The sequence below is a fragment of the Lepisosteus oculatus genome, chromosome 14, assembly GCF_040954835.1.
Source record: "Lepisosteus oculatus isolate fLepOcu1 chromosome 14, fLepOcu1.hap2, whole genome shotgun sequence".
Classification (NCBI taxonomy): domain Eukaryota; kingdom Metazoa; phylum Chordata; class Actinopteri; order Semionotiformes; family Lepisosteidae; genus Lepisosteus; species Lepisosteus oculatus.
Window position 1 is genome coordinate 11,029,600 of NC_090709.1, and position 14,808 is coordinate 11,044,407.

General features: G+C 50.8%; 1 protein-coding gene, 7 non-coding genes and 6 pseudogenes across 8 annotated transcripts in view; 1 reads left to right on the forward strand and 13 right to left on the reverse strand.

The window, feature by feature from the left end:
- Window positions 1-14,808, reverse strand: part of LOC138242797 (zinc finger protein 271-like) — a 683,123-nt gene that overhangs the window by 333,026 nt on the left and 335,289 nt on the right. The gene's annotated exons all lie outside the window — the stretch shown is intronic.
- LOC138217128 (5S ribosomal RNA) lies at window positions 25-143 on the reverse strand. The gene has a single exon (XR_011180841.1). It is a non-coding gene; the product is annotated as a 5S ribosomal RNA (ribosomal RNA).
- On the reverse strand, window positions 681-797 carry LOC138218337 (5S ribosomal RNA; annotated as a pseudogene).
- Window positions 1,335-1,452, reverse strand: LOC138218471 (5S ribosomal RNA; annotated as a pseudogene).
- On the reverse strand, window positions 1,990-2,108 carry LOC138217331 (5S ribosomal RNA). Its single transcript, XR_011181043.1, has one exon. It is a non-coding gene; the product is annotated as a 5S ribosomal RNA (ribosomal RNA).
- On the reverse strand, window positions 2,646-2,754 carry LOC138219032 (5S ribosomal RNA; annotated as a pseudogene).
- On the reverse strand, window positions 3,292-3,410 carry LOC138217585 (5S ribosomal RNA). Its single transcript, XR_011181297.1, has one exon. It is a non-coding gene; the product is annotated as a 5S ribosomal RNA (ribosomal RNA).
- On the reverse strand, window positions 5,226-5,344 carry LOC138218186 (5S ribosomal RNA; annotated as a pseudogene).
- Window positions 5,882-6,000, reverse strand: LOC138245482 (5S ribosomal RNA). The gene has a single exon (XR_011194092.1). It is a non-coding gene; the product is annotated as a 5S ribosomal RNA (ribosomal RNA).
- Window positions 6,538-6,656, reverse strand: LOC138245095 (5S ribosomal RNA). The gene has a single exon (XR_011193710.1). It is a non-coding gene; the product is annotated as a 5S ribosomal RNA (ribosomal RNA).
- On the reverse strand, window positions 7,194-7,302 carry LOC138219048 (5S ribosomal RNA; annotated as a pseudogene).
- On the reverse strand, window positions 7,840-7,948 carry LOC138218760 (5S ribosomal RNA; annotated as a pseudogene).
- On the forward strand, window positions 9,431-9,595 carry LOC138243579 (U1 spliceosomal RNA). The gene has a single exon (XR_011192234.1). It is a non-coding gene; the product is annotated as a U1 spliceosomal RNA (small nuclear RNA).
- On the reverse strand, window positions 10,219-10,337 carry LOC138217923 (5S ribosomal RNA). Its single transcript, XR_011181454.1, has one exon. It is a non-coding gene; the product is annotated as a 5S ribosomal RNA (ribosomal RNA).

Genomic DNA, 14,808 nt, shown 5'->3' on the forward strand with positions numbered 1-14,808 from the left:
GATAGGGCGCCTCCTGCGCTTAAAAGCTTACAGCACCTGGTACTCCCAGGCGGTCTCCCATCCAAGTACTAACCAGGCCCATCCCTGTTTAGCTTCCGAGATCAGACGAGATCAGGCGTGCTCGAGGGGGTGTGGCCGTAAGCGAGAGCAAGGCTCGCTGGCACCCTTCTTATTGAGAGGACAGCTCCGTCACCTCTTTTACGACGCTGCTTTTTTTCCCTTGCGTTTTTCTCTTCTTCCCACGTTCTCTCTCTTCACTGCCTTCGTCCCCGCTCTATTTCACTTCAGCCTTTCACTCTTGCTTCATTCCAATGAGGACGGAGCTGCGGGAGAAAGGGCGCTATAGAGGATCGCTGTGGAGAGCTGCTGCTGTGCTTTGACATCTGAGCTCTGTGGAAAACGATCTCAATACAATTCTGAAAAACGCGACCCTCCGAACGCCAGCCGAACAAGTCTCCACAGCCGAAGCGCTGTGTCTCTTTTCAGCTGGCGATAAACCTTTCCTCGATCCTTTGCGGACTTGTTAAACTGTTCATGATCAGAATAAAAAACGCTCACGCTAATACACAAACACCCGTGTCTCGCCAAAGCTGACAAATAAACAGACGGACAAGCCGCACTGCACGTGTGAACAGGGGAATGAGCGAGCGAGCGGGGATAGGGCGCCTCCTGCGCTTAAAAGCTTACAGCACCTGGTATTCCCAGGCGGTCTCCCATCCAAGTACTAACCAGGCCCATCCCTGTTTAGCTTCCGAGATCAGACGAGATCAGGCGTGCTCAAGGGGGTATCCGTAAGCGAGAGCAAGGCTCGCTGGCACCCTTCTTATTGAGAGGACAGCTCCGTCACCTCTTTTACGACGCTGCTTTTTTTCCCTTGCGTTTTTCTCTTCTTCCCACGTTCTCTCTCTTCACTGCCTTCGTCCCTGCTCTATTTCACTTCAGCCTTTCACTTTTGCTTCCTTCCAATGAGGACGGAGCTGCGGGAGAAAGGGCGCTATAGAGGATCGCTGTGGAGAGCTGCTGCTGTGCTTTGACATCTGAGCTCTGTGGAAAACGATCTCAATACAATTCTGAAAAACGCGACTCTCCGAACGCCAGCCGAACAAGTCTCCACAGCCGAAGCGCTGTGTCTCTTTTCAGCTGGCGATAAACCTTTCCTCGATCCTTTGCGGACTTGTAAAACTGTTCCTGATCAGAATAAAAAACGCTCACGCTAATACACAAGCACCCGTGTCTCGCCAAAGCTGACAAATAAACAGACAGACAAGCCGCACTGCACGTGTGAACAGGGGAATGAGCGAGCGAGCGGGGATAGGGCGCCTCCTGCGCTTAGAAGCTTACAGCACCTGGTATTCCCAGGCGGTCTCCCATCCAAGTACTAACCAGGCCCATCCCTGTTTACCTTCCGAGACCAGACGAGATCAGGCGTGCTCAAGGGGTGTGGCCGTAAGCGAGAGCAAGGCTCGCTGGCACCCTTCTTATTGAGAGGACAGCTCCGTCACCTCTTTTACGACGCTGCTTTTTTTCCCTTGCGTTTTTCTCTTCTTCCCACGTTCTCTCTCTTCACTGCCTTCGTCCCCGCTCTATTTCACTTCAGCCTTTCACTCTTGCTTCCTTCCAATGAGGACGGAGCTGCGGGAGAAAGGGCGCTATAGAGGATCGCTGTGGAGAGCTGCTGCTGTGCTTTGACATCTGAGCTCTGTGGAAAACGATCTCAATACAATTCTGAAAAACGCGACTCTCCGAACGCCAGCCGAACAAGTCTCCACAGCCGAAGCGCTGTGTCTCTTTTCAGCTGGCGATAAACCTTTCCTCGATCCTTTGCGGACTTGTAAAACTGTTCCTGATCAGAATAAAAAACGCTCACGCTAATACACAAGCACCCGTGTCTCGCCAAAGCTGACAAATAAACAGACGGACAAGCCGCACTGCACGTGTGAACAGGGGAATGAGCGAGCGAGCGGGGATAGGGCGCCTCCTGCGCTTAAAAGCTTACAGCACCTGGTATTCCCAGGCGGTCTCCCATCCAAGTACTAACCAGGCCCATCCCTGTTTAGCTTCCGAGATCAGACGAGATCAGGCATGCTCAAGGGGGTGTGGCCATAAACGAGAGCAAGGCTCGCTGGCACCCTTCTTATTGAGAGGACAGCTCCGTCACCTCTTTTACGATGCTGCTTTTTTTCCCTTGCGTTTTTCTCTTCTTCCCACGTTCTCTCTCTTCACTGCCTTCGTCCCCGCTCTATTTCACTTCAGCCTTTCACTCTTGCTTCCTTCCAATGAGGACGGAGCTGCGGGAGAAAGGGCGCTATAGAGGATCGCTGTGGAGAGCTGCTGCTGTGCTTTGACATCTGAGCTCTGTGGAAAACGATCTCAATACAATTCTGAAAAACGCGACTCTCCGAACGCCAGCCGAACAAGTCTCCACAGCCGAAGCGCTGTGTCTCTTTTCAGCTGGCGATAAACCTTTCCTCGATCCTTTGCGGACTTGTAAAACTGTTCCTGATCAGAATAAAAAACGCTCACGCTAATACACAAGCACCCGTGTCTCGCCAAAGCTGACAAATAAACAGACGGACAAGCCGCACTGCACGTGTGAACAGGGGAATGAGCGAGCGAGCAGGGATTGGGCGCCTCCTGCGCTTAAAAGCTTACAGCACCTGGTATTCCCAGGCGGTCTCCCATCCAAGTACTAACCAGGCCCATCCCTGTTTAGCTTCCAAGATCAGGTGTGCTCAAGGGGGTGTGGCCATAAGCGAGAGCAAGGCTCGTTGGCACCCTTCTTATTGAGAGGACAGCTCCGTCACCTCTTTTACGACGCTGCTTTTTTTCCCTTGCGTTTTTCTCTTCTTCCCACGTTCTCTCTCTTCACTGCCTTCGTCCCCGCTCTATTTCACTTCAGCCTTTCACTCTTGCTTCCTTCCAATGAGGACGGAGCTGCAGGAGAAAGGGCGCTATAGAGGATCGCTGTGGAGAGCTGCTGCTGTGCTTTGACATCTGAGCTCTGTGGAAAACGATCTCAATACAATTCTGAAAAACGCGACTCTCCGAACGCCAGCCGAACAAGTCTCCACAGCCGAAGCGCTGTGTCTCTTTTCAGCTGGCGATAAACCTTTCCTCGATCCTTTGCGGACTTGTAAAACTGTTCCTGATCAGAATAAAAAACGCTCACGCTAATACACAAGCACCCGTGTCTCGCCAAAGCTGACAAATAAACAGACGGACAAGCCGCACTGCACGTGTGAACAGGGGAATGAGCGAGCGAGCGGGGATAGGGCGCCTCCTGCGCTTAAAAGCTTACAGCACCTGGTATTCCCAGGCGGTCTCCCATCCAAGTACTAACCAGGCCTATCCCTGTTTAGCTTCCGAGATCAGACGAGATCAGGCGTGCTCAAGGGGGTGTGGCCGTAAACGAGAGCAAGGCTCGCTGGCACCCTTCTTATTGAGAGGACAGCTCCGTCACCTCTTTTACGACGCTGCTCTTTTTCCCTTGCGTTTTTCTCTTCTTCCCACGTTCTCTCTTCACTGCCTTCGTCCCCGCTCTATTTCACTTCAGCCTTTCACTCTTGCTTCCTTCCAATGAGGACGGAGCTGCGGGAGAAAGGGCGCTATAGAGGATCGCTGTGGAGAGCTGCTGCTGTGCTTTGACATCTGAGCTCTGTGGAAAACGATCTCAATACAATTCAGAAAAACGCGACCCTCCGAACGCCAGCCGAACAAGTCTCCACAGCCGAAGCGCTGTGTCTCTTTTCAGCTGGCGATAAACCTTTCCTCGATCCTTTGCGGACTTGTTAAACTGTTCATGATCAGAATAAAAAACGCTCACGCTAATACACAAACACCCGTGTCTCGCCAAAGCTGACAAATAAACAGACGGACAAGCCGCACTGCACGTGTGAACAGGGGAATGAGCGAGCGAGCGGGGATAGGGCGCCTCCTGCGCTTAAAAGCTTACAGCACCTGGTATTCCCAGGCGGTCTCCCATCCAAGTACTAACCAGGCCCATCTCTGTTTAGCTTCCGAGACCAGACGAGATCAGGCGTGCGGCCGTAAGCGAGAGCAAGGCTCGCTGGCACCCTTCTTATTGAGAGGACAGCTCCGTCACCTCTTTTACGACGCTGCTTTTTTTCCCTTGCGTTTTTCTCTTCTTCCCACGTTCTCTCTCTTCACTGCCTTCGTCCCCGCTCTATTTCACTTCAGCCTTTCACTCTTGCTTCCTTCCAATGAGGACGGAGCTGCGGGAGAAAGGGCGCTATAGAGGATCGCTGTGGAGAGCTGCTGCTGTGCTTTGACATCTGAGCTCTGTGGAAAACGATCTCAATACAATTCTGAAAAACGCGACTCTCCGAACGCCAGCCGAACAAGTCTCCACAGCCGAAGCGCTGTGTCTCTTTTCAGCTGGCGATAAACCTTTCCTCGATCCTTTGCGGACTTGTTAAACTGTTCCTGATCAGAATAAAAAACGCTCACGCTAATACACAAGCACCCGTGTCTCGCCAAAGCTGACAAATAAACAGACGGACAAGCCGCACTGCACGCGTGAACAGGGGAATGAGCGAGCGAGCGGGGATAGGGCGCCTCCTGCGCTTAAAAGCTTACAGCACCTGGTATTCCCAGGCGGTCTCCCATCCAAGTACTAACCAGGCACCTCCCTGTTTAGCTTCCGAGACCAGACGAGATCAGGCGTGCGGCCGTAAGCGAGAGCAAGGCTCGCTGGCACCCTTCTTATTGAGAGGACAGCTCCGTCACCTCTTTTACGACGCTGCTTTTTTTCCCTTGCGTTTTTCTCTTCTTCCCACGTTCTCTCTCTTCACTGCCTTCGTCCCCGCTCTATTTCACTTCAGCCTTTCACTCTTGCTTCCTTCCAATGAGGACGGAGCTGCGGGAGAAAGGGCGCTATAGAGGATCGCTGTGGAGAGCTGCTGCTGTGCTTTGACATCTGAGCTCTGTGGAAAACGATCTCAATACAATTCTGAAAAACGCGACTCTCCGAACGCCAGCCGAACAAGTCTCCACAGCCGAAGCGCTGTGTCTCTTTTCAGCTGGCGATAAACCTTTCCTCGATCCTTTGCGGACTTGTTAAACTGTTCCTGATCAGAATAAAAAACGCTCACGCTAATACACAAGCACCCGTGTCTCGCCAAAGCTGACAAATAAACAGACGGACAAGCCGCACTGCACGCGTGAACAGGGGAATGAGCGAGCGAGCGGGGATAGGGCGCCTCCTGCGCTTACAGCACCTGGTATTCCCAGGCGGTCTCCCATCCAAGTACTAACCAGGCCCATCCCTGTTTAGCTTCCGAGATCAGACGAGATCAGGCGTGCTTAAGGGGGTGTGGCCGTAACCAAGAGCAAGGTTCGCTGGCTACCTTCTTATTGAGAGGACAACTCCGTCACCTCTTTTACGACGCTGCTTTTTTTCCCTTGCGTTTTTCTCTACTTCCCACGTTCTCTCTCTTCACTGCCTTCGTCCCCGCTCTATTTCACTTCAGCCTTTCACTCTTGCTTCCTTCCAATGAGGACGGAGCTGCGGGAGAAAGGGCGCTATAGAGGATTGCTGTGGAGAGCTGCTGCTGTGCTTTGACATCTGAGCTCTGTGGAAAACGATCTCAATACAATTCTGAAAAACGCGACTCTCCGAACGCCAGCCGAACAAGTCTCCACAGCCGAAGCGCTGTGTCTCTTTTCAGCTGGCGATAAACCTTTCCTCGATCCTTTGCGGACTTGTTAAACTGTTCCTGATCAGAATAAAAAACGCTCACGCTAATACACAAGCACCCGTGTCTCGCCAAAGCTGACAAATAAACAGACGGACAAGCCGCACTGCACGCATGAACAGGGGAATGAGCGAGCGGGCGGGGATAGGGCGCCTCCTGCGCTTAAAAGCTTACAGCACCTGGTATTCCCAGGCGGTCTCCCATCCAAGTACTAACCAGGCCCATCCCTGTTTAGCTTCCGAGATCAGACGAGATCAGGCATGCTCAAGGGGGTGTGGCCGTAAGCGAGAGCAAGGCTCGCTGGCAAACTTCTTATTGAGAGGACAGCTCCGTCACCTCTTTTACGACGCTGCTCTTTTTCCCTTGCGTTTTTCTCTTCTTCCCACGTTCTCTCTCTTCACTGCCTTCGTCCCCGCTCTATTTCACTTCAGCCTTTCACTCTTGCTTCCTTCCAATGAGGACGGAGCTGCGGGAGAAAGGGCGCTATAGAGGATCGCTGTGGAGAGCTGCTGCTGTGCTTTGACATCTGAGCTCTGTTGAAAACGATCTCAATACAATTCTGAAAAACGCGACTCTCCGAACGCCAGCCGAACAAGTCTCCACAGCCGAAGCGCTGTGTCTCTTTTCAGCTGGCGATAAACCTTTCCTCGATCCTTTGCGGACTTGTTAAACTGTTCATGATCAGAATAAAAAACGCTCACGCTAATACACAAGCACCCGTGTCTCGCCAAAGCTGAGAAATAAACAGACGGACAAGCCGCACTGCACGTGTGAACAGGGGAATGAGCGAGCGAGCGGGGATAGGGCGCCTCCTGCGCTTAAAAGCTTACAGCACCTGGTATTCCCAGGCGGTCTCCCATCCAAGTACTAACCAGGCCCATCCCTGTTTAGCTTCCGAGATCAGACGAGATCAGGCGTGCTCAAGGGGGTGTGGCCATAAGCGAGAGCAAGGCTCGCTGGCACCCTTCTTATTGAGAGGACAGCTACGTCACCTCTTTTACGACGCTGCTTTTTTTCCCTTGCGTTTTTCTCTTCTTCCCACGTTCTCTCTCTTCACTGCCTTCGTCCCCGCTCTATTTCACTTCAGCCTTTCACTCTTGCTTCCTTCCAATGAGGACGGAGCTGCGGGAGAAAGGGCGCTATAGAGGATCGCTGTGGAGAGCTGCTGCTGTGCTTTGACATCTGAGCTCTGTGGAAAACGATCTCAATACAATTCTGAAAAACGCGACTCTCCGAACGCCAGCCGAACAAGTCTCCACAGCCGAAGCGCTGTGTCTCTTTTCAGCTGGCGATAAACCTTTCCTCGATCCTTTGCGGACTTGTAAAACTGTTCCTGATCAGAATAAAAAACGCTCACGCTAATACACAAGCACCCGTGTCTCGCCAAAGCTGACAAATAAACAGACGGACAAGCCGCACTGCACGTGTGAACAGGGGAATGAGCGAGCGAGCGGGGATTGGGCGCCTCCTGCGCTTAAAAGCTTACAGCACCTGGTATTCCCAGGCGGTCTCCCATCCAAGTACTAACCAGGCCCATCTCTGTTTAGCTTCCGAGATCAGGTGTGCTCAAGGGGGTGTGGCCATAAGCGAGAGCAAGGCTCACTGGCACCCTTCTTATTGAGAGGACAGCTCCGTCACCTCTTTTACGACGCTGCTTTTTTTCCCTTGCGTTTTTCTCTTCTTCCCACGTTCTCTCTCTTCACTGCCTTCGTCCCCGCTCTATTTCACTTCAGCCTTTCACTCTTGCTTCCTTCCAATGAGGACGGAGCTGCGGGAGAAAGGGCGCTATAGAGGATCGCTGTGGAGAGCTGCTGCTGTGCTTTGACATCTGAGCTCTGTGGAAAACGATCTCAATACAATTCTGAAAAACGCGACTCTCCGAACGCCAGCCGAACAAGTCTCCACAGCCGAAGCGCTGTGTCTCTTTTCAGCTGGCGATAAACCTTTCCTCGATCCTTTGCGGACTTGTAAAACTGTTCCTGATCAGAATAAAAAACGCTCACGCTAATACACAAGCACCCGTGTCTCGCCAAAGCTGACAAATAAACAGACGGACAAGCCGCACTGCACGTGTGAACAGGGGAATGAGCGAGCGAGCGGGGATTGGGCGCCTCCTGCGCTTAAAAGCTTACAGCACCTGGTATTCCCAGGCGGTCTCCCATCCAAGTACTAACCAGGCCCATCCCTGTTTAGCTTCCGAGATCAGGTGTGCTCAAGGGGGTGTGGCCGTAAGCGAGAGCAAGGCTCGCTGGCACCCTTCTTATTGAGAGGACAGCTCCGTCACCTCTTTTACGACGCTGCTTTTTTTCCCTTGCGTTTTTCTCTTCTTCCCACGTTCTCTCTCTTCACTGCCTTCGTCCCCGCTCTATTTCACTTCAGCCTTTCACTCTTGCTTCCTTCCAATGAGGACGGAGCTGCGGGAGAAAGGGCGCTATAGAGGATCGCTGTGGAGAGCTGCTGCTGTGCTTTGACATCTGAGCTCTGTGGAAAACGATCTCAATACAATTCTGAAAAACGCGACTCTCCGAACGCCAGCCGAACAAGTCTCCACAGCCGAAGCGCTGTGTCTCTTTTCAGCTGGCGATAAACCTTTCCTTGATCCTTTGCGGACTTGTAAAACTGTTCATGATCAGAATAAAAAACGCTCACGCTAATACACAAGCACCCGTGTCTTGCCAAAGCTGACAAATAAACAGACGGACAAGCCGCACTGCACGTGTGAACAGGGGAGTGAGCGAGCGAGCGGGGATAGGGCGCCTCCTGCGCTTAAAAGCTTTCTGAATTCTGAGTACGTACGGGATCCTCGGCCTTGCGCTTATAACAAAGTCCAAGTCCCTTTGCAGACAACAGCAGTTGTCACATGATTGTCTCTGAGGATGTGCGACAATGGCCAAGGAGAGCCCCGATCTGAGCTTGCGCTCACTTTTTGACCAAGACACAGGTGTGTGCTGATTGGTTGAGAGTTTGGCGGGCATTGGAGACCCACGTGGTATTACCACGCCCTGCGTGAGATATGAGTCACTTACTCTTAACACTTTGGAATGCAGTCCAGATGTCCATTTGGCACTCCCTAGACAGATAGGCGCCAATGGATGACCATTGATCATGATAGCCAGGCTTAGCTAAGTGCATCCCCATCTGGGAGCTGTCCATTATCAAAAGAAAACATCTTAAATCAGCCTGCATGAATACTTTCTCTGTGGCTGCACCACAGAGATGGAAGGTGAGATGGGGCCTCATTTAGGACAGCATACCACCGCTTAATTCTGTCTTATTAACAAGCATTGCCGCTACAACGGCATCTCTCCTGTCAAACTTCCTCCTGACTTGTTTGACAGGATCTGGGCCGTGGTGAACAGTGGGAAAGACGCCCTGTGGAGAGTGAGGAACATGGGGCTGTTCAAAGGCATCGAGGTCCCAGTCAAGGCAGCAGGTAGCCTGGCCCTGTTCATCACCCAAGAGAACTATTACCTCAGAGATCTGTGGAGAGAAAGGAGGGAGGAAGCAGAAAATCTGTGGGAAATAAAGAGCATAGGTCAATATCTCAAGAAACTGTGAAAAACATTATCATGTTTAAGTAAAGAATGTGATTTACACCAGAAAAAAAGAAATTGTTGCTATGTAACTGGTACCGTGTCAAAATGTAATGAGATGTGATCATATATACTGTTTTAAGTATGTATATTAATGTAAAGCTTTCTAATTTGTGATGTCCTGTATTTTTTTGTGAAAAGAAAATAAAGTTCTTAAAAAATCGATTCACCCAGGGCGAGGCTCGGCCATTGCACTCCGGCTGTGCTGACCCCTGCGAATTCCCCAAATGTGGGAATCTCGACTGCATTATTTCTGGTAGTGGGGGACTGCGTTCGCGCTCTCCCCTGATGTGCTTGGTCCAATATCGGATACGGAAGAGTTACGACACCACGTGCTGCGATAGGATCCCAGTTCGAAAGGAGTCGATGCCACTGCTGGTTCCCGGTTTCTTTTAGTTAGAGGTCTGGAGAAGCATTTCAAGCTGGTTACACTACTCCTTCCGGACATTCATTCCCTTTTCAAAGTCAGTCGTTTTGCTGTAGTCTGCATTATTTAGGCTGATTATCGAGGTTAGCCTTTATTTGGTCATGGGGGCCTCGGTACTGTATGCTAATTCTCAAGACAGTTTCACCCGTTTTCTGATTGCTAGGTTCTGTACCAGTGCAGACATGTCAAACAGTGAATGGCTGTACCTCTATTGTATCCGTGCTCAATGAATGAAATCAGTAATAAATGAATATATGTATAGTTATACGATAAACAAGTGGTTTATCGACTCATCTTCATTTGCAGATTTAGAGGCAGCTTCGATATTCGTTTAACAAACGTTTTTTTTTTTATATGGGTCACACACATGCCATAGCAACAAAACATCTCTAGAGATGAGGCTATAGATCACCTTTCCATCCTCCAGGTTTTCCTCCCAAAGCCTACGGCACCAACGGTGACCCCTGCTGGCCGAGAAAGCAATAGCTTGCAGCACCTGGTATTCCCAGGAAGTCTCCCATCCAAGTACTAACCAGGCCCAACCCTGCTTAGATTCCAAGATCAGACAAGATTGGGCACATTCAGGGTGGTGTGGCCGCAAGCGAAAGTCGTGGCGCCTAACTCGCTACTTGAAGCTGTGTGTGGCTGGGGCTCTGTGCCCCCCGAGTTGGACTGAAGGATCGTTCGTGTGCAACTCTTTGGAAAGGAGCCTCTTTCCAAATCGCATTGCGTACCTGGATGTTGGCGAATGTGCTCCCTTGTGTTGGCTTGTCCCGCACTGGAGGAGAACAAACAAACTGCTCGGAGGAGCACAAGGCAAGTCTTCACAAGACAAAAACCTCCAGTGCACAGCACTCAAAACATTTCTGGGCTGTCGCGTGTTTATTTCAGCACATAAAGCGCACCAGTCCAACACGTCGGCCGGGCGCGCGGCGCCTCCGCCCTCTTGTGGCCTTGCGGCGTCAGAGCGAGAGGCTCCTTCTCGCTGCCTTTCCGCTGTGTTGCAGAGCCCCGAGAGGGAACCTGGAGCGCACACTTTGTGGGGGGCGGGGGACCGCGTTCGCGCTCTGCCCCCGGTCTCTTGCGCGAGTACTAAATCTCACGGCGCCAGCCAGCGGCCAGGAGACAAGTACAATATCGCGGGACAGGGGGGCCTCGTCATTGATTGTTACATATGAGACGGGGATTAGGAGGAGACCCCGACTGATTGGTAAAGGGGAACACTAACACCAGAGTGACACCCCCGGCGTCTCTTTTTGAGAGACGCCCTGGGATTTCTTAATGGCCAAGGAGGGTCGGGACCTCGGTTTTATGCCTCCCCCGAAGGACGGCGCCTGTTTGTGCAGCAGAGTGTCGCCATCAGGAAAGCCACACAGACCGCAGGGTGAGCGCTCCCTACTCCCAGTCACACCTCTTGCAGGAGCAGCAGCAACCTGAGCTTTTCCGGGGTGAATCTCCCATCCGGGTGCCGGCTAGGCTCACACCTGCTGGGCTGCCATGGGTGAGCCCAGTCGAGAGTCGCAGGTTGAGATCTAGTCACCGGGGAGAAACGATACAAGCAAAGGATTACTCGGCTCCCAGCACTTGAAAAGACCGACAAATGACTTGTTCCCGCCGGAGCTGAATGTACCTGAATGTTGTAGTGGTTTGATGGGTTTACTGAGACAATTATTAATTGTAGCAGTAATCACGAGGTTGTTCGTTGGGGCTTTTAGAAAATCAATCGTCAGAACAACTAACAACGCACACACGCGGGTTCAATACACGGGATACATTTATTAATATAAACTGTGCACCAAACATATACTAGTCTGCCAGGATACGAGTGGCAGACCTTACTGTGAGGGTTATCAATATACAAGGTATATAATCTCGAAGAGATGCAAACACAAAGAGATACACAACAGAGAATATATGTCAATATATATCGTTCGGTTACCAAATCGCTAATCAGTGTTATTACCCACTGTTACTCTAAACTCGGAAGTAAATACATTACTCATGAATTAAATTGATAACAACTTGTGTTGAGGTACAATTGAATTCTCGAGCCGCAATGTAGAACATGGGGTTTACTTATCCACTGTGTATGGTTTTGGAATCTCCCGGCACGAACACCAAACCAGCTGACAGGCTCTGTTGCAGCCTCTGTTGCAGCGGTTGTCCAATGGGCGTTGTGTCGGCGTTCTCTGGCTACCGGCCAACCAGTCAAGGTGCAGCTCGGAGTAGGACGGGCGGAGGAATCTGACTGCGGCGCGCAGGGCAGTCGTTGCTCCGAGGGGATCTACCAGCAGTCCGGCTGGCTAGTAGAAAGTCTCTATGCACAGATGTGACCGCGAGTCCTCACAAGTCACTCTTTTGCCTGGGAAGAAGCTGGTATAGCTGAATAAGCTATTCAGGTTGTCGACGAGGGTCCAACTGTAGGCTGCCGTTGAGCAAGCGGAGCATTCACGTTGGTAGAATTCTGAGTACGTACGGGATCCTAGGCCTCGCGCTTAGAACAAAGTCCAAGTCCTTTTGCAGACAACAGCAGTTGTCACGTGATTGTCTCTGAGGATGCGCGAAAATGGCCAAGGAGAGCCCAGATCTGAGCTTGCGCTCCCTTTTTGACCAAGACCCAGATGTGTGCTGATTGGTTGAGAGTTTGGCGGGCATTGGAGACCCACATGGTTTTACCACGCCCTGCCAGTCCCTGATTGGTTGGTCAAGATGAGATATAAGTCACTTACTCTTGACACTTAGGAATGCAGTCCAGATGTCCATTCGGCACTCCCTAGACTGATAGGCGCCAATGAATGACCATTGATCATGATAGCCAGGCTTAGCTAAGTGCATCCCTGTCTGGGAGCTTGTTCCTTATCAAAACAAAACATCTTAAATCAGCCTGCATGAATACTTTCTCTGTGGCTGCACCACAGAGATGGAGGGTGAGATGGGGCCTCCTTTAGGACAGCATACCAACACTTAATTCTGTCTTATTAACAAGCATTGCCGCTACAATAGCAATTCAAATACAACAGCCACACTGCTGAAACCATATGTTTTACACACCAGACAGGCCCCCTAACCTCATACAACCTTGCTGTGGCTGTGACCCCTTTCTTTATTTTTTTATGATGTTTTCAATATGGCACCATTAGACAGGCCGTACATGGTGATAGGAGGGTGCTATTCACGAGTCAATAGCTCTTCAAGCACAACAGCCACAGTGCTGCAACCAGGTGTTTTACACACCAGACAGGCCCCCTAACCTTATACAATCTTGCTGTGGCTGTGTCCCTTTTCTTTATTTTTTTATGATGTTTTCAATATGGCACCATTAGACAGGCCGTACATGGTGATAGGAGGGTGCTATTCACGAGTCAATAGCTCTTCAAGCACAACAGCCACAGTGCTGCAAACAGGTGTTTTACACATCAGACAGCTCCCCTAACCTTATACAACCTTGCTTTGAGATGTGGAACATTTCTTTATTTTTTAATGATTTTTTTTACTGTAATCAAGTGTTGTGCTCATTAATAATAATAATAATAATTGCTTACACTTATATAGCGCTTTTCTGGACACTCCACTCAAAGCACTTTACAGGTAATGGGGACTCCCCTCCACCACCACCAATGTGCAGCATCCACCTGGATGATGCGACGGCAGCCATAGTGCACCAGAACACTCACCACTATCAGTGAGGAGGAAAGAAGAGAAATGTAGCCAATTCAAAGAGGGGAATTATTAGGAGGCCATGATTGGTAAGGGCCAATGGGGAAATTTGGGGATATTGTCAGTATCACTATACTGGGGCATTAGGACCCACATGGACCACAGGGTGAGCGCCCCCTGCTGGCCCCACTAAGGAACTAAGGGACCTTAGTTTTTCCCGGGAGGTCTACCATCCAGGTACTGACCAGGCTCACACCTGCTTAGCTTCAGTGGGTTGCCAGTTGTGAGTTGCAGGGTGATATGGCTGCTGGCCATAATCAGCAGCCTTCAGTACTGAAGCAGGTGTGAGCCTGGTCAGTACCTGGATGGGAGACCTCCTGGGAAAAACTAAGGTTGCTTCTGGAAGAGGTGCTAGTGGGGCCAGCACAACCATTAGGCAGGCCTCCTGACCTTTCACAGTCATGCTTTGTTGTGTGAAACTTTAATTATCTTTTTAGGATTTTTTGAACATGGCAACTTCCACCGAGATGGGTGGGGGGTGTCGGGGTGCTCTTCAATAGCTTTTTCATCTATACACACAAACGGATGTAACCAAGACACTCAGAACCTGTCACGCAGGGGCTGACTGCTGAGGATAGGGATCCAATGCGGTGCCCTTGGTAGGGTTGGCGCGAGACGCAGGCATAGTCGGAGTAAACAGGCAGGGGTCCGAGTCCGGGAAGGCGTATGTCGAAGAAAACTCAGTCTTCACTCAGGTTGGGAGATTGTCAACAGAGATCTTTAATACAATCAGCTGAAGGGGAGCATATCACAGAGAAAGGGTTTCCCCTAGCACTCAAGACATGCTCACTGGACTGAAGTTATACTGTCCTTTTTTATACATTAAAAGTAGGCAATACTTTAACATATCAAAGGAACATACAGGGAAAGGGGCAGTGTCAGAAGTCAAACAAACAGGACAGGGGGGTGCCATTTGGCATCCTACAATCTGTTTCAATTTTCTCTGGTTGAATGGGTGTGAGGAATCACAGGCTTTAGTTTGCACCTAAGACAGTGGTCTTAGGTGCGAACAGAAAACCTTTCCCACGCATAGTCACTGTCCTGACCTTTTGACTCGGTCTTCCACACGTAGCACAGGCGTAGGCACAGAATCGACAGGCGAAAGTGTAGTCGAGGGACTGGCAGGGGTCGGAGTCCGGGAAGGCGTAGAAGTTGCGTCGGTGTGGATTCAGAAGGCAGAGGCGTAAACGAAAAGTCAGGCTGGGGTCAGGATCCGAGAAAGCGTAAAACAGGCGAAGGTACAAAATCGAGTGGCTAAAGCGGTAGTCGGAAAGGCGGGGTCGAGGTCCAGGGGAGAAGTCGTAGTAAGGCAAAGGTGTAGTTAGTACGTAAGCTCCGGGAGAGAATCTCAATCGTG